The 26,583-nt window shown below is 37.6% G+C and overlaps 1 protein-coding gene across 3 annotated transcripts in view; it reads right to left on the reverse strand.

Moving 5' to 3' along the window:
- Positions 1 to 26,583, reverse strand: part of CDYL (chromodomain Y like) — a 107,447-nt gene that overhangs the window by 70,028 nt on the left and 10,836 nt on the right. The window contains exon 2 of one of the 3 annotated variants that reach the window (XM_075084118.1): positions 415 to 565. The exons of the other annotated variants lie outside the window; for them this stretch is intronic. The gene's annotated coding sequence lies outside the window, so the exon portion shown is untranslated. The remainder of the gene's footprint in view (positions 1 to 414; positions 566 to 26,583) is intronic. 3 annotated transcript variants of the gene reach the window in all.

Here is a 26,583-nt window from a genome sequence, read left to right on the forward strand (position 1 = left end):
TTATGTGTACTATTTCAGTGATGAATCTCAAATTATTATTTCTATACTTTATAGGCTGTAGGGAATAAATGGCTGTCTCACCTCTTTGTTTATGCAGTACACAAATCCACTAATGTGTGCGTGGAGAATCAAGACCTAAGCATGTAATACACTGGCATCTATTCTCCCCTTCATTACGTCTTTTCATATTTGAAGTCAGTTTAAATATGCCCTGTAAGCATGAACACTTTTTTACTTAAGAGCTGTTTTTCATATGCAACATCTTAGCATTATCGCCCTCTCTCTGTTGAATGCCACCAAAAGAATGTAAAAATTTACATAAAATTATCTTCACATTGCAACATAAACTTTATCTACGGATTGCCTGCACTGAGAAATGGTCATCACAGGCCAGTGTCAACAGCGTGGAGTTACCCTTCCAAAATAGCTCCTGCCTCACAAAACACCTTTCCCGCAGAAGTAATGCCAGTCAGTTTCTTTGCACAAAGAAGTCCTCGAATTCAGGGAATGCCCAGGCAAGGTCTAGCACGTTGGTCTTCCAAACTTCTAGCCGTGTAATCCCTGCCTACATAAAATAAAAACAATTTCTTTAGAAGCAAGTTGCCAAATTCCAGGCATATAGCATTATACTTATTTTGTCATAGTACAGTTACAGTAGCATTGAAATATAGAAGCGGATTTCACTTTCTTTCAAATTTGACTGGAAGGACAGGTGAGAGTTCCTTTCTCCTACACATTTGTCTTTACACTAAGCATTATTACTGCATACCTATACTGCATCCAAAGAATTTATGCTGCAAATTCCTTGCCAAGAGTCCATCTCTTCCTAGAAATAGTCACATTTTTTGAAAATCTTTTGAATTCAAGGTCTTCTTTAAAAATAGATAATTTCCCTTTATTCAGGTGCTGGTAATTAATCTGTTGACATCTGTTGACAATGTCCAGTATCACCTGTAAATTCAAAATAGCTAGTGGTTAACTTGAGCATGTTCTAAAACATGCCCTTAAAAAGATTTTTGCATATTAAAGGTCTTTTGTGATAGCTTTTTATAGCATTTTTAATACTTTAGCACTGTAAAGTACAATTGGTGCTACTCAGCACAGGATTTACTCTTATCTCTACAGTTACTCAAAAATTAAACTGAATTCATTGATATTGTTACCGTTACAGTGGTGCTACAGAGAACAGAACTGAATCTCTAAAGCAAATGCACAAATTTAGATGTGATCCAAAGCACTAATGATTTTGTAAAGTGATTTTCTGGAAACTGTGTCCAAACTGCTGTACTTTGTCATGTAGTTCATGAGCCTGCATCTTCCACACCTTGCCGTTTGAGTAACACAAAGGTTCGGTATTTTCCTTGCTATTTTTATTACTACTAATCAGTCACACGATATATATCACTGCTCAGTTTAGACTTTGGTCTTAAGGCTATACTTTTCATTATATTAAGTGAGATTAGTCATGCCATCAAAGTGAGAAAGATCTGTTTTACCTGAAATCACAAAAACAATTAAGCATAAGGTAAAGGTAAAGTTAAATATCCTTTGATAATTCCTTCAACTTTTTTCTTTTAAAAAGTGCTTTCCTCTCAGGTTTTTTTAAAGGCACATTAGTAATGCATGTACTACATTTTTTGGGGAAAGTAAGATTTATTTAGGTTTTTACCCCCTCAGTGGATGAGGTCTTAAAAAAAAAAACCACATTCCTTGTTCTCATCATTATAAACTATGACAGCAAACACCTTTGTTTCATATTCTGTTGAATCTGGAACAACTTGGCTCTGTTACTGTAAAGAACAAGGCTGATTCCTTCCTTTTCCAGAAAATGGCAATGTTATGAATTAAACTGGTGAATGGATCTGCCTAAAAATAAATACATCAAAAAATGTTTTGGTTTTCAGCTGGTCTATTGTGTAATCATATGCTTAGGTGATGGAAGTGGGACAGAGCAGGAAAGAAAAAAAAACTCTAAGTGGAGATACAGCAGTGGTGAGTTTTTCTGGAATAACAAGAATTAGGAATTATGGTGAAAACTGCTGCAGTTCCATAGCAGCATGGTTTATATGGGTTAAAGGATATTTAACCCAGAGTTCCTCAACCTGAAAAAAAATCAAAGGTGGAGAAGTTACTTGAACAAACACATTATTTTGGGAGGCTGCTTTAAAGACTGAACACTGAGTTTATACACATGAAAGTAATTATAAATTTTATAAAAGTATTAAAGATAACTGCATAATCAAGAATTCTTAAAGACTAATTAATTGCATTTTATAGAATGCTGGTAAGTGTGTATTAAATAAAACCTTCCAATTTCTTGCTTATGTTTGACTTTTGCTCCTTGTTTTTGAAATGTCCTCAGTTACATGAGGATGATATCACAGTTTTAAAAAGTCCATCTCCTTCAAAAGCTTTCTACCCCAATTCTTTAATAATTTGTTTCATGACATGAGTTTTTTCCTAGTAATTAAGTACAACGTGGTGTCAAAACAAAGCATTAGGACTTTGTATCTTCTTCTATGCATTCCTTACCCTGACTGCACATTTAAAGAAAATCTTGCTTTCTAACAACTAAACAGAGGATAAGTAAAAATGAAACCACCCCACTCCAGAAAAAAAAAAAGCAAACAAAATTTTGCAAGGAACATATATTAGTACTCCCCATATATGCAAGAAGGGTTATGTAAAAGTTTTTATTTTTGTTCTGTAGGCACAATGTCATTTTAACTTGTCATCTCACACTTAGAAATAATTATTCAAGAGCCAGATTGGAATCTTCATTCTGAGAGCTGTTTCAAAAAAAAAAAAAACCCAAACCCAAAACAATGCATGGCTGCTTCCAAACTAAAAAAGCATTTAAGTCAAGCTTCTTTCTTTTTTATTTTTTTCTTTTTAAATCAAGATATTCAGATGCCAATTTCTGATTGAAATTATTCTTCTTGACACTTCCAGAGCTCTGTAACATCTCACTGGAACAAGGAGAAAGGGAAGTGAAACAGACTCCTCTTTAATACTAAAGGATAAAGTTACTGATGAATGTGAAATTTCATTTCAGTTTCCACTATACACAAACAGTGAGTGTCACTTTCAAAAAGATATATGGGGGGGAAACGGCTTACTACTTCTAAAGGATTTTGTATGCATCTGTGTGTACGTACCTTAGAGACACCCTGGTAACAGTACTTCCAACATATAATGGGATCCTTTTTTCCCTACCTACCGTCTATGACAGGATATGAGAAAGACACTTTCACAGACCAACTACTGCTAGAGCACACATTTATTTTGCCTTGTTTTTTAGCTTAACATTATTAGAGCAACAGGCCTTCTGCTGAGTGTGATGGGTGTATTAGAAGCAGTGCAAGCTTTCTTCTGCTGTTAGCTAAAAAGTAACCGTCTCAGTCTGCCTCCTTACAACCTAAAACACTGCTGCGTAAATTGTGCTGGTTCTCTCCTACATCTTCACAGCTTTCCAAGTGCCAGCATCCTGTCTAGACCAAGGCATCCAGTTTGCAGTCTGCATCACCATTCCTCCCCAAAGAAAAAAAGTAAACAGGATTCATCAGTGTTTCTTCTTCCCTCAGAAGTTTTTTCCAAGGCAGTGTATGTTGAAAGTGGAATGCTTGCTACTACTGTTTTAGATGTGACCATCAGTTTGGATAAAGGGGTATTTGGATACCATGATGGACAGTCCGTTCACATTATCAGATTGACTTACTAATACTTGGATCGAGCAACTGTGAATAGACTATATTTTGAAGTAAGGTGATATGTGTATTTATGTAAAAAGAGAGGGAAACAGAATTCAAAACACTGTGACAAATTAGGGAAGTTGTTCTAACAAAGTGGAGTAAGTTCTTACTTGAAAAAATATTAAGACTTAAAAAAATAAAAATCATATTAAAAGTTGCAACCAAATTTAGATAAATTCATTTTGACAGATAAACCTAGGACAAATAAGATGGAAACAACTGATCATGGAAGTACGTTTTGCAGTATTGTTTGTCATTTTAATAATGTCAGTTGAAGATACTTTTAACTGTTGCTGATTATTGGGGGAGAGGATTTACTTTGTACTACACAGCAGCAATACAAATATGAAATTAAATCACTGTGATTCTCTTTGATAAAGAGTTGGGATCCTGTTCTGAAGAACTGAAGTGGTACTATCCAGAATTAAAGAGAAATTCGTCAAGACTTTCCTAAACTAACAGCTGAAATTAAGGTTCTCCTGACTGTATTTAAAATCTAAGTGTCTATGGGATGGAAATGCTCATGTCTTATATGGGTGAGGGTGGACAGACAAGACAAATAACTTTACTATCCAACTTCCTAGAACATATGGTACTCTGCAGTGCTTTTCGGAATCCTGATGTCTGCAGGGATTGGTAAGTTGAGCTACACTACTCTATGTGTAAAACTGAATCCTCTCCTGAATCAGGCTTTAGACCTCAAAGCCTCTAGACAGATCTTTATGAGGACTAGCGGCCTTTGCTTTTGTCTTATCCTTTTTCCAACTATTTTAGCTCACCCTACCTCCCCCCAAAATAAATCTAAAGTGCCATCTTTTTTTGTCCTTCCCAGTGCCATTGGGTTCTTCTTGCTTAAACAACTTGTCACAAACATGAAAACATTGAACTCTGTGGACCAGACCTTTTTCCAACCCGGAAAACCTTAACACACAATTACTGAACTTTTTGAAGTTTCCTTGAATTCCTCAAGTACTGCATGGTATAAACCCAAATACTACCCATATCGCATGTGCAGTTGCCTCTCTACCTTTTTTTGAGATCAGATGATCTCAAGTGACAAGAACTATCAGACATTTGTAACTGTTCCCAGAGGGTAAAACTAAACAGACCAACTCTTCAGTCTGGGGAAGAGGTGAATGAGGTTAAGAGTTATATGAAATGAAGAATAAGAAAATGAATAGGAAATACTTCCTATGCTTCCCATAACAACAGCAACACAAAGCAGGTGATACCTGCTTTTTTTTTATTTAAAAATAAAACCAAGTTGCAGAATAATATTGGCACATCATACAGTAGAGGGACTAGATGAATTTTTTAACTATAGATTCATTATGGATTACTAAATACTGAATGCAACTTGTAGCTCAGGAAGCTCTTAAATTACTGTTTCCCAGTAGCGAGAAGGGTATGCCAAAGGAAGAGTCACTCTGCTGTCTTATTGCTCTTTATCCATTCACTACTGTCATTTCAAGACAGGATACTACCTAGGTAGAGCTTCGGACTCGTCCAATAGAGCGTCTCTTACATCAAAAGCCATTCAATATTTTTAAGAAGTAGAAAGATGAGGATGAATACTTCATTGGCAACAGTGTAAAGAAGCTTTATGGAAAAGCTACAGCCACCAGCAGATCAACTGCTTGAAGTGGAGCTGTAGCCCTTATGTTCTGTTTCATTCGGACCAGTGACACTTTAGAGTCAGGGTTACAGAGGCAGCTTGGAAAGTACAGACAACATAAAGATAACTACTTATTATTTTAAATGTAGTCAGGAATTTTTCAAATAAAATATTTTCTTATCAATAAGGCTGTTTTCATTAAATCAAAATTTCCATGGAGAATTTCAATCCTCCTGAAAGTTTTACTTTCTCCAGTCAACAAAATCATAAGACACTTTTTCATTCTTTGTCTGATCCAAGTTGGAACATCTCAACATGACATTTAAAGCAACTCAATGCACTCTGCTTTAATGTCATTCAAAACCAATTTAACTTCCTTTTCCTACAAAAGTAGACATAATGGTCTCTCCTCCAAGCTCCCAAAGCCCCCACTCTTTTCAGAGGATCACAAGTCCTTCCTCAGAAGAAGATGCAATTCCTCATATTATGCAGACATGCCTCCTACCTGCCTGTGCAGGAAGCACAAGAGAGACATAACTCTTCCTGCGTTTTGGGAGAAATAACTCGGCCAAAGCTCTGGTTTCATTTGGGTAAATAATATATTGAGTTTCCTAAATGACAACACCCTGAGGACGATATGCAATGGTGGCAAAATGCAGGTTGAATATCAAAATCAGCTCAACTTCCACATTCCCAAGAAAAGTCAAGATTTTTTATTGCCAAAAATTTAATTTCAATTGTCTCGCAACAAGAAAAAGCCCCACAGTCCTCTGTTGTTCCCCCGAAATCCTCCAAACCCAAACAAATCCTCTTGTCAGAATTTCCCTGTGTTGGCAATTCTAAGTTTTAGATAGCTCTTCACAGAAATGCTTTCAGTGAGGACCCTGATGTCTGAAGGTTAATTAGCTTCCAAGAGGGCAAAGGAGAGGACACCTGAAAACATGTAACACTTTTAGAGCAGAAAGCCACCACACAGGTAAGATCCAGATTACCCCAGACACCAAAAGTGAGATGTTCTATACATACACACCCTGCTACAGTCTCCAGATTTAACACCCTCAATGGAATTCAACCATACCCTACAGCAAGGTGATATTCATGCAATCACATAGTTAGGATGGCAGTGCCAGAGACCTGTGGTAATCCAAAAGCCTTGCCTTTTAAATTAAAACAAAACAAACCACACAAACTCCCCACATTTCCATAAGAATATGTTAAAAATACCACATAACTGAGACAGGAGTGTCTAACTGTGCTGGCTTTGGCTAGGATAGAGTTAATTTTCTTCATAGCAGCCAGTATGAGGCTATGTTTTGGGTTTGTGCTGGGAACAATGCTGATAACACAGGGATGTTTTAGTTACTGCTGAACAGTGCTGACACAGAGTCAAGGCCTTTTCTGCCTCTCACCTCACCCCACCAGCGAGCAGGCTGGGGGTGCACAAGAAGCTGGGAGGGGACACAGCCAGGACAGCTGACCCCAGCTGACCAAAGATGTATCCCATACCGTATGATGTTATGCCCAGCATATAAAGCTGGGGGAAGAAAAGGAAAGGGGGGCACATTCAGAGTGATGCCATTTGTCTTCCCAAGTAACTGTTACACATGACGGAGCCCTGCTTTCCTGGCGATGGCTGAACACCTGCCTGCCCATGGGAAGGAGTAAATTAATTCCTTGTTTTGCTTTTCTTGTGTGCAAGACCTTTGCTTTCCCTATTGAACTGTCTTTATCTCAACCCATGAGTTTTCTCACTTTTACTTTTCTGATTCTCTCCCCCATCCCACTGGGGGAGAGTGAGCAAACATCTCTGTGTCATTTAGCTGCCTGCTAGGAGAAACCATGACACTAACACAATGATGTGAGGTACTTTTCTTTTGGTATAGGCACTGGTGCCAATTTAAGCAGCCGCTGCTCTTTGGACTCTCCCCCCAACATTAGCACTGGGATTTTTTAGCTACACAATGAACCAGTCTGGGAAACAGATCCAGGTTTAAAATGTCCCAGTAAAGAAAAAAATATTTTAAACTTAAATTGGTTTCCAGTATCATGTTGCACCATTTTGCTCAACAGCTTTTCTATGCACAGCGGCAGGAAGGAGCAGCCAGGCACAGGAAAAGATCTCTTCTGTGGCACCAGTGCTAACTTAGCCAACGTAACATTAATTTTAGCTGCGTTCTGATGGAACAGAATAAAGGACTACAGATGCTTACAGGTAAGGTGTTATGTTGCAGGTAAATTCTAAACTATCACTGAAACAGGCAGTCATAATTTCCCTATTATTCTTCCTCGTCCTTTATATCAATTATAGGGATATTGCAGCTCCTGAAGAATCAGTTTAATTACTTTAATCAGTGGAAAGCTAGTCATTCTGGGGAATAAGTGGGTTATTTTTCCTTTTAATCTTTTTTGTTTTCTATCAGCTACCAGGCATCAGAAAGGCTTTTTGAATTACTTTGAAACCAAGAACTTTGACAGTTACTAAATGATGAAACCAAAACAGAGGAAGGTCTTCTTCAAAAAGGACATCTGGAACCAGCTCAGAGACCTTGTTGTTGGGTTTGATGGCCTTTGCAGGCATCAGATATAGTTTCCACTGAAGGCAGCTCTTCCCTGGAGTTGCAAGCTCTGTCTTCTTGATGTGATTTGACAAACCCAACAACTGTAAGAAGAAATGGCACCACTCTGTGATAATCACTCACAACTGTTCTTGTGCAGATACCAAACTGTCCAAAGACTTCTTGCAGTGTGTCATGGAACATTTTGTCCCATTATCACAACATATTCTGTCTTCCAGACTGTTTTTATCTTCATCCTTCTCCTTTCCTCTCTTCCTCTCCACAATCAACTGCCTCCTAACAACTGAGCCCACTGAAGATTAACTAAATGACTAAGTACTACAATGTTCCTACCCATTCAGCAATAAATGCCAAAGCCTTAGAACGGTCATTTCATCACACTGCCTAGCCACTTCTCTGCCTTTCCTATAAGGGCAGTTTCATGACAACAACTAAAGTATTTATGCCACAGTCCCACTATTTCCACCCCCCAGGGTGTCCCAGACCCTTCCCTTGGGAATAGCACTGGAGTTCATCTAATCTCAGAGGGAGAGGATTCAGGAACCTTTTACTCCCTGTACCCTCACCTGGCATAAAACTCACCAGCTCTCTGAATTGCCTCACCAACAGATCAGCTCATCAGCAGAGCTCATACAAGGCAGGAAACTGTAGCCTGGGATGGGTCAAAAGGGAAACCACAGAGGGTCCCTACTCAGCTCAGCTTAAAAGCTGCAATGGAAATGCACCTCAAAGCTGTTTATCTCCATCTCCTACTCTTTGAATACACAGGTCCAGACCCCAGTAATTGAGAACCTTTTCAAACCAGGAGTCTCCCGAGTCATCCTACGCTTTGCTGGGTAGTTAACTCCCCATCTGCTTTCTCAAATCAGCTGCATGAGTTTGGTGGGGGTTTTTTAGTGTTGGTTATCAAAAAAAACCCAAACAAAACCAACCAAACCCTAACAACTGCATACAGAGAATAAGAAATAAACCAAACCACACCAAATAGAAAGCCAGAGTTAAAGGAGAAGATTATGTATTGGATACTACAAACGGGATAGAACAAAGTTCAGCTGGCCCTTGCTTAACCTGCTTTTAAAATTTATTTTTCCCACTGTATCCTTCTCTCCATCGAGCCACTAATCAAATTTACTTTAACTCATATTTGTTCCCACCTTCTTTCCTCTTCTTTTTAATTCCCCTGGATGGACACACAAACCAGAAACGAATCAGAACAATTCAGTGAAAGTTGCTTTCTCCAGCTCAGTTCAATGGTCTTTTCACTCCTCCTCTTCGACCATATCTGCAGGTTCCAAAAATTTGGGGTCCAGTTTTGTTCCTCTTTTATTACATTTTGGGAACAAAACCTTTATGATTCAGTTTGTTCAGTTCTTTCTGGGTATACCTTCCCTGTTGCACCAGACAGGTGCTTTAACAAGAATGAATAAACTTGGAGGCACGGGAACAGCGGAATGGACTTTTTGGAAGAAAAAAAAAACCAACAACAAACAAATAAAACTAAGATCACCACAAATTTTAACCTGGTTTAAATCAAGGTTTTCTGCTTGCTTGAATCTCATATTTTAACACCAGCTGCATCCTACATTTTGAGGAAAGGCCCATTTCCATCGTTTGGTATTGTTAAGTCAAAATGGTAACTATTTTTTAACCAAAGTTGGCGGGTTTTGCTGAACAGGATGATATATCACTCACATTTGTTAGTGTGATGATAAAGGTGCAAAAAATTTAACTGATTTTTTTATTCAGCCAAGAAATGCACCATTCCTAATCCTAAAAGAATTACGGAAATTCTGAATATCCAGGGTCTTATTTGTAACTTACATTAATTTTTATTTGGATGTAAATTAAAATGCTCTACAGTGCTTGAAGCTTACTTTTCTGATTGTTTATTTTAGTTTTTTTTAACTAAAAATAGCTTATGTGCTTAAATACTTGGTTGCTTTTTGGGTTTTTAACTTAACATGATTTTATTATAAATTGTTTTGAGCTAAACTTGGGTTTGTGTTTACACTTCAAGTTTTTGGAAGTAAAATATCTTAACTCATACCTATTCTTTTATTTAGACAGGGATATATAAGTCACTGATTTCTGAAATCTAAAATTTTTTCTTAGCTTTTAATAAGTTAATTAATTGAGATGGTTGAGTAAGCTGAAATGAAGAAAGTACCTCTGTGCATCTATAAAAAGTTTGTAACTACTGCGGAGAACGGATTAGGTACTTAAAACTCAAGTTTACTTAAGCCTAGCCCACAACTTATTCAGTGATGTAATTCTCTGTCAGCAAAATACACAGTATTTAATACTTTTGTGTAGTTTTCTGTACCTTGGTAGGTTATAGAAAGTTGAGCCTTTAACAGATGTATCATTTTAAGTATCTTTTTCAATAGTTAAATAGGTATTTTAAAATACACCTAGCCATATCGTCACATACTCAGAATTTTATATTAATCTCTATCTCATTTGCTTATCTAGCATAATATTGTTACTTTCACGTTCTGTCAAGAAGAGATTTGTTTAGATTCCTCAGATTCAGTTTTCTTACAGCTACCCGAGAGTTACTATATCTGTTAAATGTTATTAGTTCACTGCCTAAGCCTCTCTCTCCAGAGAAAGAGCAGAAGTTATAGTAGTAAACATTGGCTAAATTAAACTCAGACCAAATTCTAAATTTAAAAAACATTTTCATCCAACTTTTTAGACTAGCAGTGGGGATCTGCTAATGCACAACAGCTGGGGACAGCTATTTAAATCTAGGAAATGAACAGCTTAATTAGGGAAGTATGTTAAGGAACATGAAGAGCCCCAAGTACAGTATACAAGGATTCATTCTGATAACCATTTTCAGATCTGGAAATCAACATGTGCTCCTTTCACATAATATTAAGTGTATCCGATACATGTACACCTCTGTAAGGGCTTCTGGCTAAAAAATCTACATATGTACATGTTTTAGACACCAAAAAACCCAAACAATTTTTGACTATATCTTAAAATTATTAGGAAAAAATTTTTCAGTCTAAAGGATTTATTGCCTGAGTATCCATTTTCCACATAAGTAAAAGTTGCAGGACTGGCTTTGCATTCTTTTAGAAAACAGAAGTGGATATCCTACTACTTAGCATGGCACACAGCTTTTTTTTTTATTCTGAATTGTTTCAAAAAAACTCTACTTAATGGTGGATCCAGGTACAATGGATCTATCATATTTTGAAGATTAGTGTGACAGCAAAGGGTCAAAGGTAAACATATTCAATTTTAACCACCAAGTTTTACATTTAGTGTTGTGGTTCAATCACGCCAATGCAGTTTGCGAGATGTTTTGCTGACTACCAACAATGCTAACACATCAAAATCAGCAGAAACAGATCTCACTGTGACACCAGAGGAAATCTAAAAAAATTCTCAGCTTGGTACCTGCCAAACGACTTGAAATCCTGCTGGTAAGCACTTAGTTACATGGTCAATCCAAAAAGATATGAAATACAGTAAGAGAAGGAAAAGGGTAGAAAGGACAACAGGGTCAACAGAAAGGAACAATAAAGAGTACATTCTGAAAAGGAGCTTTTTTTAAAAGACAACTCGGCATCCCTTGCTGTGTTCAGTTCTTAAGGTGGAAGAATAAATGGTGGGTTGTTTTTTTTAATATGGGTTTAAATAATATTTGAGAATAAGGATTCAAGCAGAAGGGAAGAATCAGCATTGTGTGTGAAAGAAGCCAAGTAAAAAGAAGGTGAGGATTAGGCTAGAACAAAGGATACAAAGGTTGCAAATAGAAAGTACTGTACAACAGTAGATTCATCAAAAAGACAAGCAGGTGGCTTTTTAGCACCGTATGCAATAATAAATTTGAAAGTAACTTGGAGTAGAAGGTGGGAGTATAATGGCCAGAAAAACACTATGGACGAGGAAGTAGGCTACATTACCGCAAGCATAGCTGTTCAGACAGTTGCCTGGCTGATGCTCAGCAGCACCATGGTTTAAGAATCTAGACGCTACCTCCTGGCTAAACTCCGTCAGGACTCACAAAGGATCGGGGATGTGCTTAAGCCCCAGTGAAGATTGCGGTCTATTAAATATGCTTAGACTGCAGGTAACACTCAGATTTCACTGAAGTCTATGCAAAAATCAACTGATCAAGATGTGTGTAAAAATAATTTAAGCGATTCTGAAAGAATTAAATGAGGAAAAGGGCCATTTCGAGAAACACCACTACACTATGACTTAGTTTTTCTCTCAGGCTAAACAAGAATTATTCCTACAGTGTAACCAGACAGCACTGAATTTATAATCTTTAAGTATTGCCTTCCAGAAAGGGGTTGTTTTTCTCAAGAAAAAACATTGGATATTTTGAAGCATCTTCACGGTGGTATAATATATTCTTCTGAACACCTCCTCCCCCCCAGCAATCAGTCTAAGGCCTGAACTTATGTTCTCAACATAAGAGAACGTTTTTCATCATTTGCCTTGCAGTACAATCCTTACCGTGATTCCCAGCTTAACGATGTACTGCAGGTGTAAACAGGTAGATGGACAACTATACTTCATCAAACTTTTTCTTAATCTGGCACTGACAGAGATTTGGGTACCTTCCAGTAATCTTTAGTGCCTTCTTTATTTTATTGTGAAGATTATGAAGCCTTTTTGAGCAATATTCCTCCACAGCACTGAGCGCATTTTGAGAACATGGTTTTCTTGAGAGAGTTTCTCTGATTCCAAGACACTTTGGAAGGTTATATGCAAACAAATTCTTAAAGACAAAACAATTACATGAAGAAAGGAAGTTTCCTTGGGAAGGAAATGGAGGAGTAAGATTCATAAGCCTTATAAAGCATCCGGCTGAGCCTTCAGGACAAAACAATTCTTTATACCACTGAAAAAATGAGCACCTTGCAAGCAATCTCTTGCCACCTCTCCAAGTACATCTGTTACCACTGGGACCTAGATTGTCTTTCTTTGAGGAGGGCAGAATTTAAGGAGGTACTAAGCGCTAGCAGTGAAAAAGTAATCTAGTACTCTGATTTGCTCTTAGGAGGTCGCTGACCTGCCTCGACAGCACCACAATTACAAAGCACTTAGAGGCCAATTTGTTCCTTTTGAAAGCCGAATGGGAGAGTGTGAGAGAGCTTCTTCAACACTTTGTTTTGTTTTCTATGAAAAAATTAGAAAAATACAGGAGAAGGACAACACAAAGACCAGTTACAGCCAGATGCCGAAGCTGAAAATTCATCTTACTTAGAATGAACAGAAGCCCTTTACTGGCAGCTTGCAGGAACATGTTACCGATTGGGTGACCTGCTACCTGCTCATCCTTGCTTCCTTTTAAGAATATTAAAAAAAAAAACCCCAAACAAACAAAAAAGACACCTTTTTCTTTAAGTCCCCTTCTGTTTCTCCCCCACCTCTGTGCTAGTGTAATTGTTGTGCAGATGCATATTGTACCTATTTGGAGAACTAATAATATTTATGTTTTAGCTGAATTTCTGGACCTGGTTCACATTCAGCCATAAAAACAGATAAGCCAGCACAATGGAAGAATGCATGCTGGAAAAAAATCCCCAAAACCCAAATGTCACCTCCCTCTCAACACCATTGCTGCTGCAGTACTGACTTAAATACACAGGAAAACTACATCCTAACACTCAGACGGGGAAACACTAGTTTTATATCAAGGGAGTAGAGAAAGGGAAACTAAAGGCCAACACCACCCCCGCTCCTATATAAACTCCAAAAGAACCTGATCATCATTGTCCTCTGCAGTTTTCCAAAGAGCAGTAAACCACAAAGCAAGTCAAAAGACCACCTGGTTAGCAGCTTGTCCCCCACATAGGCAGCAACAGACATAATGAGAAGATGGGACAGCCCACAATGAACTCCTGTTCCATGTGGTTCCTTGTTCCTCTGCTTTAGAACAAAGTATCCTAAACCCCAGCAGAGCAGGTTATTGTGCTGGACACTGTCCACAGCAATACCCCGGGGCAAGCTTCAAACACAGGATTAGACTGCAGTTCTGTAAGGCTGTATCAAATAAGTAAACTGATGGGGGGGGGGGGGGGGAAGGCTGCCTTTAGAGTTTATAATTTCTAAGCATCAACCTGACCTTGCTCATGCTGGGGCAGCCCAAATCGGTCCTTTGTTTCTTATACCAGGGAAGTTTTTACACATATGTTGGTTCACAACAAAGATTAAGAAAATCATGTGTCAGAAGCATTAACCAGTATTGCTCTAGGATTGTGTTTCTAAACAATTGTTTGGGGCACTTTTAAAGCAGGCTTATTTCTGGAAATACCAACGTGCAGGACTGAGTCATACACATCACTTGTGGTTGTTTGAGAATTGCCTGCTGATCTCAGGAGTAGTCAAGGTATTCTCAAAGTCAGCAATGTACAACCAAAAGATATAAAGTCCAAAATACACAGGGTTCTTTTGATATATGGCATAACCAGGATACTTGTGAGAAACATTTGCGCTGTGTGTTCTCAGGAATACGAAGGGGAAAAATTCACACATAGATAGCTGTGAATGGTACGACTGATTATAAAAATGTGATTATTTGAAGGGGGCAGAGGCCCTGAGGTGGAAGGTGATTTAAATGAAAAATTCCTCCCTTGGTGATGACACCAGTTTTTAGCATTTTGTTGGGGACATGTCTGGTGGTGTGCTCCTATCAATGTTCTGATGTCTAAGCCTTTCCATCAGTGGGGTAAGGGCTTTAAATTAGATCTTGATTGTCACAATCTGAAATCAACCATCCAGGCAGAAAACTTCTAGTTGTATAAGAAAGACCAATTTTTGTGAGGTCAAGTAATTTCCAAAATCATCAGCTAAATGGAATTGGTAAGGAAGTGAAAAAGATTAGAAACTGACAAAAGTCCTCTGGTTTTATTTCCATATATCTACTTACAAATACAGCTCTCAAATAGAAGATTTTACTATTAGAAGAGGTGCAGAGGACAAGCAGTGCTGCAGCTGACAGTGAATATACAGTTTGGAATTTATGTGTAGATTAGCTCTATGTACCATGAGAAAAAAAAAAGTAGTCTACTGTCTAACGTTCCTGCCAGCACTCTCAGAACTGTTTTTACCAGGACAACAGAGACCTTTCTCTTTTCATACCTTTGGTTTTCAATTGCTCAGTCCAATGATAAAATCTTGTGCTTTTACAAAGTAGGCACCAGAGGGAGACCTGCACTTTAGTTCAACTAGGAAACAATGCTGGCAGGAGTCATTCAAAGGTGGACAATCAAAGCCTTTTGGCCAATATACCTTAGGTGGTTCCAGGTGAAACTGTGGCTACTGGGAGCACTCGGAGAGGGGCTGGTGTTGGCAGTCTTCTCTTTTTTAATGGCCCCCAAAACTTAGGAGTGCTCCAAGAAAAGCAGGTCCCCAAATTTCAGGCTGTAGAAGAGCATACCCCAACCAGTTTGGGCATAGCTGGGGAAGACCTGCTCTTTGCCACCCATGCTGCCAGCTTGTCATCACATCCTGCTGATGGTTACGACTTCTCAAATCTTCTGGCCGAGCTGCATACATTAGAGTTCCCTAAACATGTCAGTCAAAATACGCTAGATCAGCTTAAGTAATTTAAATAACAAATCTTTCCTAACATGGCTCAATTTGACCGAATTGGATTAGGGAGGGCTCCCATGAGCAGCGAAGCTAGCAGACCAGAAAGGGTAGTAACCCCAGGTAGAGGGCAGTGATGAATGCTTTGGGGTAGACTTGCTCTTCCATTGACAAAGCTACTGCTGAAGGAGGACTGTAAATATATTTATTGTGTGCAGGTTGCTATTGTTTTCTAAGCCTCATAAGAGACAGCAAAAGAAGCTATATGGACAGAAAATATATTATTCTCTTAAAAACAGGTACTTTTTAAGTTCAAGTGGGGAAAGGCAAGGGGCAATGGCTTCTAGGAAGCAGGCAAGAGCCCAGAAAATTGATTCTGTGCACATGGAGTCAAGCAGACGAATTGGAATCCATGTAGACAAAGAAAAAGAAAATCATTATTATGAATGATAGGTCTGTTGGTATGGAAAAAACCCTATCGACTCCTTACCTATACAGCTGGATACAAGGTTTAAACTTACGATAAACAAAAGAGTTATTGATGGGAACATAGAAATGCTCACAGAAGTACTCCCCCTACCCCATAATTTTCCTTATTATCCAAAGGGCAAAAAGATCCACAAAACCATCAGCTCCTCATATGCATTCCAAGTTAAAAAAATTATTGAACAACAAAGGCTAAGGTGCAAATTCTAGAAGAAAACAAAAATTTGACTCTGCTCTCTTGTGATAAAACAACAGGCAGTCTTAGTCAATACATTTCTAGAAAGTTTGTTTTTTAACTTCCAGATTGAGAGGCTGGGCTTTGCATTTTTATTTTAAGTAGCTACAACTCCAGTTTTGAATGAAAAAATTCATTCTAGATGCTTCCAGATACAAATACATTGGTATTTCAGCTACAAAGCTATTATAGCTTTAACATAATTTTGCATGCTACTTTAAAGATATTTCATTATAGGGGAGTTGGTAGTGAAAATGTGCCAAATTTAAAGTTTCCTTACAATGGCAGCCTCTTTCAGAAGTTATATCACTTACAAAGTTGCCAGTAGCTTCTGAAACTCAGCAGACTGAACTGTCCAGGGGTGCTTTTCCATAGCTGCTTAAACCAATATTCAGGGGATTGCCAAAATTTAGACTGAACCTGATCTTGGAGAAAATCTGGCCTCAAACTAACGCTATTAAGCAGAACAGGAGGAAAAAAAGGAAAAAAAGTGGGAGGTTATGAGAGAGAAGAATTTTCAGAGGGATAAACTCCCTAAAGTGACTCTGTGTGAAATCCTGAGTGCCAGTGTTGGTAGAGGGAACACCCAGCTGAGGAGGTGGGGGAAAGGCAGGATATCAACACACCTTGCCTCGGAAATACACTGGAATATCTACTCCTTGAGAATAAGGACAAACAGGAGAATCTGAACATGTCAGTACCATGGTTTGTTCATGGCGTACACTTCTCTCCCGGGAGCACCAAAGGGGAAGTACCCCTTCCCACTGAATTCATTGGAAAGGGTAGATTAGCTGTGCACCTTCTAGTTCTCTTTTAATTACAGCTGCAAATGGTTTTCTTCCTTGACCACAGGACCCATGATCTGGTCTGTGCCCAAATTAGATACAAAGAAAGAGAATTAAGAACTCACAGGCAATCATAAATCTGGCATTTCCTCAATCTAGAGTGTTTGAATTTGTGACGTAAATACCAGTCTTTTTACGATGTAAAGAAAAAAAAATAATGCTCAGGCATAGCCCTTGCCCTAGAGAGCTCACAATCCTCCTTCTTGCAGGGGTGCAAGAGTTTTATCAGATTTATCAAGTACATATGAACAAGAGGCTAACCTAAATGTGGTTTGTTTATACACACATCTTTATCAGGCAAGCAAAAGTAATTATCTCATAATTTGGTGGGAGCTGACCTTGAAAGATCTTTTTTTTTTTTTGTGGTAACACATATGCATTGCCAGTTAACTGTATCGCAGAGCAGACTGGGTATAGTTTCAATTATATTGTATCCCTTTTTTTTTGTATCAGTCAAATAGTCTTTATAAACAGTGTCAAATTAGATATTTAAAAAGTTATGGTGAACTATCAAAATGTTCCCTAACATAAGGAATATTTGTGTGCTATATTCCTAGTTCATTTCCATTAACAATATTCAAAGGTAGTCTGGTCTATTCTCAGCTTGCCACCAACCATCAAGAAAGTTATAATGAAATCTAGTACATTGTGCCTGCCTCCCATTTTCCCACAAACCCAATAGCATGGGCAGAGGGAAGTGGTAGAAAGAAGGAAAAGACTAGGCCTGACCAAATTTTACCATTTAGATAGGTACAGTGACTACAGACACTAATTGCAAAAGCGGAAAAGAAATCAAATTCAGAGCACTTTGTACTCTCTGCAATCCATAGTTGTTTCCCCTATTTGGGTCATGTTTTCCTAAAAAGCGTGAGAAGCTAAAGCTTACACGGAAGCATTACAAGGAAGGGCATGTTAATTAAAGAGGTAAGACGCTTGTTTTCTTCCCAAAGGATGGAGTACACACTTATGTACATACACAGAGTAAGCATAAACCCTATATAGTGTGTCCCAAAGAAATCATACAGAATTTATATACACAACACACGATCTCCAGAGGCGTACCACAAAATAACATTCAGAGGTTACCACAAAGAACTACCCAGATACATAAGCCCATCTACTAAGTGACGTCCATTTGTAAAGATATAATAGATTTTCCTTGATATAACATTTTTCATCATACCATTTTTGAAAAATGAGATATTTTAAATCTAAGGTGAGTATAGGTCTTGTAAACAGCATTTCTTTCCTTCAAATATTTTTCAATAAGATCTTAATTACATTACTAATACATCTTACGAACTGAAGAATCTTAACTTGCAAGACATAATTCAGGCACAATTTTGCTCTTAGAAAGCGGTAAAGTAATTCAGAGACCTTTATCACAGTAAACAAGATCACCATTCAAAAGACAAAAACCTAGAATTCAGGAAATCATATTAAAGATTTTCTGATAAAGATTTTAGATGCTCAAATCAAATGTCTGAAAGAATCCAAACAAGCTGAAAAGCCACATATTGAACTCAAATTCTACTGTAAAACTGCCATTAAATGGGAATAATTTTTTTTAAACCATGGAAGTGTTCAAGAACAAGCTTTTGGAAGTCTGTATCTGTGCCATTCACAGAAAGTCGGATATTGTATAGAGCCTTAACTTCCCGCCCCACCCCCACCCCCCCAGCCTTGATCATAACAACCTTCATTCCATGTGCAGCTCCAGCTTTTGCCCACAGTTACTCCGATGCAATAGTGCTTCTGGAGTTTAACAAAACAGAACGTGGCAGATTCTCAGACATCTAAGACAAGAGACAAAAATCTACATCTGGACTGTTAGAATCAATACAGAAATTGCACAAAATAAACAAAAACTGCAACAGAAAGGGATTCTGACATATTCACCTCTGCATTCATCAAAAAGAAAGACCAGCTTAGTCTTTTTTACACTGTTTATGAAGTAAGTTGAAGACCAAGCTCAATAGCTGTGACATGGTTAAAAATAGCTGTACGACTTAAGCATGGCAACTCATACTGCTCCACAGGAAGAATTATTCTCCTGGTCAAAATATTTGCCTTTTCAATGAGCTGAACTTTCAGGTCATCTGTTAACAATGTAGATTCTTTCCTGTCTAGAAGAACTTTATTGTCTCTCCTTTAACAAATAGCAGGGTATTGTTCCCAGCCGGTTGCTAATTCACACAATTCTCATGTAAAAATCTTTAAATATGCTATATAGAAGATGTGTCTATTGCTTGGATAATAACATATTTTGATTTAATAAAGCTTATCCTTAATTCCTCTGTATGTGTAAAATAAAATTTAAACTCATCTTTATTATATCCTCTCCCGACATTCCTAACCCTCTCTCTCCCTTCTCTTTTCAGCCTTCCCTTCAAAAATACAGGCACACATTACTGCAGGGTGCCTTTGATAGTGAAAACACTTTTGGCAGATTTTGTAGATGACCTGTGTGAGTGATGATAATTTAGTTTGCAGTTTGCCTTCCTGTATAACAGGTAATTTCACTCCAAATTTTGTGCATCAGGTCATCATATTGTGCTTGAACTAAAGGTCTCTTTTGGGAAAAATTCACAGCTTTTTATCACTAACATATCCAGAACATCCTTAAATAAACTGTTCTGATAGATAACTGCCTTCAGTTTTAAATTTATTTTATTTCTTTCTAGAAGAAATACACCCGAGTTCATTCTTTCAGCCCCTGTATTTTGTCCTACCATTGCCTACTAAACCTAAAGGACTGCTCCTTCTGAAATCTTTGCCCTGTATAAGTACTTAAAAGCCGTCAGGGAACTTCCCGAACTTCTCTTTGCTGAACTAAGTAGACTGAGCTTCTCCAGGCTGTTACTATACAACAGGGTTTGTTCACTTACTTGTTTTTAAGGTTTTTAATTGTCCTTGACATGTTTTTCTGAATCTTTTGAAGTTTATCTAGGTTTTGGGGTTTTTTTGCATCTTAAGCTGAAACAGGATGTAATTACCTCACATTATCTCACTAGAGCTATACAGCGAAATAAAAGCACACCTAATTCCAGTTGAGATCACCTATATCCATATAAAGGGACCACACTGTGCATTTTAGCTACTGTATCATATCACCACATTACTCCTTTCCAAAGTACTACCCTCCATCCTACATGTATGATCTTACTGTCTAGACAGATATATTTAGCTATATTAACATACATTGAAATGATCCCCATTAACTGACTTCAGACCATCCTTCACACTTATTAATCCATCAGTTTTTTGCACGTATGCATTTTACCAGAGATTATATTCTATTTTCTTCTAGATCATTATCCAAATCCTCAAAGCAATGGGCTGTGAAAAACTTCTATAAAATCCAACACGAATGTCCTTCATCTATTACTGCTCTATTATCTGTCAATTAACCAGTCTGAAATGTATTTAATATGGGCCATGTTGACTTAGCAAAGAGCTAGATTTTAAAAATCAGAATACCATGCAGTACTGCATCAGGTGCCTTATGAAAGCTTATAATACCGACATGAGTACTTTTGTCAACCAAAAACTTTCAGCCTTAGAATAAAGAAATAAGTACAGACAAGTTCTAATCATTATGAACAGTTGAGCAAGCAGTGACTCTGCTTTCTTCAATTTTCTGCTAAGCAATTCTCATTTCAGCCTTTCCACAGTTCTTTCTGTGATCATTATCAACCTGTCCAGTCTAGTATGTATGTTCTCTCCTGGCCTATCCTGTCTCATTTATACTTCTACAACAATTAAAATTAAAACAAAACAAAATACAAAACCCAATACCTTATATATCTTCAGTTGGTTGGGTTTTTTAGTTTGTCCATTTTTTTTAGTTAAAATCCTGACACCTGCAGACTGAAGAAAAAAATTAAATTTGTTTGTTCCTACCAGAGTAAAGAAATATGTTTTGTAAGTCACTGCAAAATGTGAATAAAACATCCACATTTTGGCCAGAGAATAACAGTATTTTGACTCACAGCACCTTTTTTAAAGACTCATAGAATAATATTTTTTGCAGTATTTCTCTTCTCTATTATTGTCCCTATCTAGTAGATGAATGTCATTACTCACATTTTTTTTTTGCTCTCAATAAGTAGGAGAATTTTCATATTGTTCTTAACCTCATTGATAGAAGGTTTATGATTAGTGTCTATATAATCTACTGTGAATGGTCTTTTCATTGTGACAGCTAATAGCCACTACTGCTCATGGCATTTTCTCGCATCTTCATTCATTTGAATCTTCACCTCTACCTTACTATGCTATGACAGTTTCATACCTATCCCTAAAGACTTTTCATTGTGAGAATTACAAATCCCCCGGGTAACTTATATTTTTAAGTACTATAACTTTGAGACAAAATTGTTTTCTTCATATTTTCAGTAACATCTGTATTACACCATTTTTAGGAAATCATCCTTTTCAAAAAAGTGATTATATATGATTGGCAAGGCCTGCACAGGACAGAGCAGATTCAAATAAGCAACGATAACTATCAGTGCTGGCTGTTTTCGTGGAGTGATCTCTTATTTCATTTAATTTTTGTCAGAATAGTAAAATTCAACAGAACAGAATTTCTTATTCTCAGAAAGGTATGATGAATGACCTGCACATATTAGAAATTCAGAGAAAAATTTATTAATAATCACCTAATATAACCACTCTGAAATAACAATGCAGTTTCTTTGCATCTAGACACATTTAAGGAAAGATTCCTCTGTCACATAAGTCCCAGGAAAATGTACCTTTATCTCTATAAAAAGAAAGTTCAGACCTTACAGAACTTTCTGAGGCAACATCCTATCCTTAAGTATACACTTTGTTCAGTTGCTTTTATCTTGCAAATAATAAAAAATGGAAAGCAATGTTTTAATCCTTGCTGACTGGGTGTAAAAAGAAAACAGTGCCTAGGCCAGGTTGGCTGTTAAAACAATGTCAGAAATGAACCACAGAGGAAAAATTGGAAGGGGCAACAATCATGGCCTGATTTTATGATTTGATTCTGCTCTTAATAAAGTGTGGCACTTAATAAAAACTGGCACAGTGGAAGTCTGTTTGACTTAAAACTTCCACATAAGTAGTCTAAAGTGTTCGTTGTTTGGGTTTGGTGCTGTTTTAAATACTTTGTTGGCAAGTAGATAAATCTGAATGTATTGGATTGAGTTTCCAGATGATGATCAACAGACCTCTTTTTTTTTTTAAACTGCCTGTTATCTTGTTTTGTGCTTTTAAATTATTTATTTAATAATTTGTATGTTTTTTTAAACTAATGAAGGATCAATGCCAACGGCTGGCAATGCCATTAAATTGTACTGGTTTAGAAGCAAAGTATAGCTTTTAAACTTATTGCTACACGCACCTGTTAAAACAATGAGTCATCTGAATATGCATTCATGCAATCTTAATTTTTGTGTGCTACACCCCTGAAATAACCAATATTTTAATCTATTATATGTTTTGAAACTGCATACAAATGCAGACTACATTTGTAATAAGTATATTAAATCTTTTTAATAAAAGAAAATTGTTGTTAAAGTGCTAAATACATAATCTAGTCTTTTTATCATCATATTTAGCATTTAGAAATAATACATTTCTTAATTAAGTATTAGCTACACCTAAATAATTGACAGAATATTTTTTCTTAATATAAACAAAATAAGGGGCCTACACAGAGAGAGAGAGAACTGAGAACGCTGGATTTAGAGCACTTAAACTACTGGGTTGCTTTTGAATTCTCACTCCATTACTATCCCTATGTTCCCAAACCCTTCCATAATATAGCACTAACCTTGTAGTCTTTAGTATTAGTAGATATTATTCTTTCCTGACCAGTTTTTACGTATATATTGGAAGGACCTAAAGAGCAACAGAGTTTACTTTCCTTATCAGTTTTCCCACCTTCACATAAACACTTTCAAAGTGAAAATAATTTGTTCCTGCCCATGAAACTGAAACCAAAAGTAATTAAAGCGTAAGTTTTTCTACCCAAAAGATATTGACAGCACTTATACTTTGAACTTCAATTCCATTGGAGGGGCTAAAAATAATCTTTATGAATATCAGCATTTCAAATGAAATGCAGCCTGAAGTGAGCTCAACTATGAGGAGACATCCCATCCCATCTCATCCCACTCCCTGCCCACTGCCCACTCGGCGAAAAACCAGAATCCTTGGAAATGAATGATACTTTTAACTACGGTTGTATGTTACCCTCATCTTCAGACTGGGTTTGCACAACAGCATCAGAGCTTAACTACAATATAATCAAGGTGGACAGGAAAAAGACAACCTTACAGGGTTGCAGAACATTCATTACTTGTGTGGCACACTAAAAGTATCAAAACGTTTCAGCAAGCTTTGTAACTTCTGTGCTTAAAGTAGAATTCAGCGCATTGGTAATAAGTAGCAGTTATGCAGCACTGAGAAGTACCTGGAATCCCGAATTGTTGCAAGCACGAGTTTTCCACTGTCACATGAAAATGGAAGCATAATCAGCCACTAAAACTATACAGCACAGTGTCTTCCACTCTGAACGTGATCACCCCATGACTCAGCGCAGCCCCTTTCTCGGGGGCACTGCTCCTCACTGGGTCCCTGCATGGTGCTGCATGACCTCAAGGCGCAGTCCAGGGACACGGGCTCTGTGGGTCAGCACGAGCCAAGGGCAAGAAGCTGTGCAGCCACACTGCAAGTCAATTCAGTGAGTTGATCCAGCTGAAAAGTAAACATGCAGTTTGGTGGATTCTTTTTTTTTTTAATTTTATTTTGGTTTTTTGTTTATTCAACAGCCAAGTCATTGCTGCAACCATCCTCCCACATCTACCCAGTTTGTTCTCACGTCTCCCTTCAACCATGCCATATATTCATGCTCCTTTACTTGAAGTGGCACCTCTCCGATGTCAACTTGAGTCAGTCAGAAAACTGCCAGAAAACGATTTCTACGAAAGCAGTGGACAGCCTTCAGCTAGACAGGCTTCCTCAAATGGCATTCACCTGACCCTGCGACACAGATCAGTGTGGGTACGAAGGAAGGGGGAAGACCAAAATGGCTTGCTGGAGGAGGCAGTGGTGGTTAAGCCCACAGCACTTAAATTCGCTTAAGGTGTAGAGAACAGAGCCCACAGACTTGCAGTTGAAAGTGGAAAAGGAATAGACAGTCTCCTTCCTTAATATTTAGATTTAGTATATTTCAAAACTAACTTTTAAACATCACGCCACCCAAAGAAACATTAAGGGAAAGAGACGAAAATTGACACAAATGCTCTCACGATACAGAAATTTCTTCCCCAGCCTCAGGGCTCACTCACTGAGGCTGCTCTGTGGACATCACTTGGTGGCTCAACAGCTCCAGTGACCTTCCAACACCTGCTTCATCATCCTGGCAAATATGCATATGGCCATGCACTGAAGCAGACTGAGGATCTGATTCAGACAAATAAACATTTTTGGAGCCACGGTTTTTTGTTTGGTACAATTTTCCAATCCACTCAATAAATGGCCAAGATGCTGTTATGGCTCAACACCACACAAACACCCTCTGAGATTTAATGTAAAATGAAGAAAAATACGACAATTATGTTTTAAAAACATAACTTGATCAGTTACTGTCACTCAGATAGCAAACCTTAATTTACACCACAGTAGCGGAGTGCTCTGTCTAAACACTTTATACTGCAACAGCAAAATCCCTTAACAACATTCACCTACTAACACAGTTTACAGTCCCAAGGGAAGGCCTGTAATGAATGAAAAGTTGGGCATTATCCTACATCAGGTTCAGAAGACACGAGAAAAAGGAGAAAAAAAACCACCCCAAACTCAGTGCTTAGGAGGTCACACTAAGTATATTTAACTTAACTGACTAAATTAACCCAACTAGCCTTTCTATACCTCTATGTAGAGACAGGGAATGAAGTCTGATGACCTTCTAGAGGAATTTTGCCCAGATGGTCTAAGTGGCCTTCTGGATGACTCCCATCACTGATTACAGAGGATATCAAAGATAACACTGCATGCTAGTTAAATACCTCTCTGCAGTTAGCCCCACCAAACCCAAACCCACCCAACCCAAACCCAGCACAAAAGGGAGACAGGCTTGTCTGTGGCTTGTACTTGTAGCATAGCTTCTCTCTGTAAGACCCCATCAGCCTGCTCTACTTTATTATAAGATGTTCCGACAATAGTTACTTGGGGGGTTGGGGGGAGGGGAGAGGGAAGAAAGGCTTTACTCTGCTTGTGCTTTGGCTCAGGGATTCAAACTTTGTCAGGAAGATGGCAAATGATTAGCAATCATCTCTGAAATATTCAGTCTGAGTGAAATGCTCAGTGCTAGACTAACTATGACAGACGAAAGGGAGAATTACATTTTCCAAGACAGCATTCAGGTGTCTTAACGATGAGATCCACCATTTTTCCACAACCCCTGCCTACCCATCTTTCTACAAAAGATGAGGCAGTTCTAGCAGGGTATACCTTTCTTCCAGTACATAACAAAGTCTCAGTTTCTCACTCAGAAAAATAAAAATCGTCCTTACTTTACAATCAATAGACAACTTATTCCACACCAAAAGTGCCCTTTTCTGAACAAGTCAGATGGAAAAAGATTTTTTCTGGTGATTTGACTGAAAACAGGACACAGGTATTGGGAAGGCACTGGGAAGGCAGAGCTCAAAGATTTGACAAAAGTGATGAATGAAATGGGAGCATTCATTTCGTGAAAAGCAGAACAAAAAATTATCACATGGTTCCATGGTCCAATCACTACTTTCTTCTTCCCCTTCTCATAATTTACTATGTCTCAGTATACATCAAGACTTTATTTAGCATATAAAGATCTAAAATCCCCCAAATTAATCACTTTTATTCACATCTTCGTTCGAGCTTCATTAATATAAACAAGTGTGCAGAAGAAAAATTAAAAAGAGCCCCAAATAAAGCCTTATTTTACTAATGGAAAGAATAAAACCATATATATATATGTATGTTAGAATAATGACTTATTAATTCCCATTATTTATGAAAACGTCCATCATGAACAAGCAAAAAAGCCAAAGCACATTATTTTTACTTGACAATAACAATGTAAAAATATCATTATTTTGTGTGCATGCAAGGCATCACTTTTGCTAAATTTAATAGCTTTGATTAGAGATATATATGTTCAAGTGCAGAGGATTAAACTCTTTAGAATAAACTAGGTTGTCATTACTTGAGTAAGGACTTTAACATTGAATAACTCAATTAATTTTGAGTATGTTCAAATAACACTCATCAATAGACAGGAACTTCCCATTTTGCAGACTGATACCAGTAAAGAATGATTAACTAAGAACTTCACTTGCACTAAAAAAAAGTAAAATAATCTCACACTATTTTAGCTTCAACTTAACTGGCAGCTGCCCATCATTCATTGCTTTGCATGAGTATCCAAAAGTATGAAGAACTAGAGCACAACAAACAATTTTGTGTGGATAAATGGAGGAAAATAACATAG

Source organism: Phalacrocorax aristotelis, chromosome 2, assembly GCF_949628215.1.
Source record: "Phalacrocorax aristotelis chromosome 2, bGulAri2.1, whole genome shotgun sequence".
Classification (NCBI taxonomy): domain Eukaryota; kingdom Metazoa; phylum Chordata; class Aves; order Suliformes; family Phalacrocoracidae; genus Phalacrocorax; species Phalacrocorax aristotelis.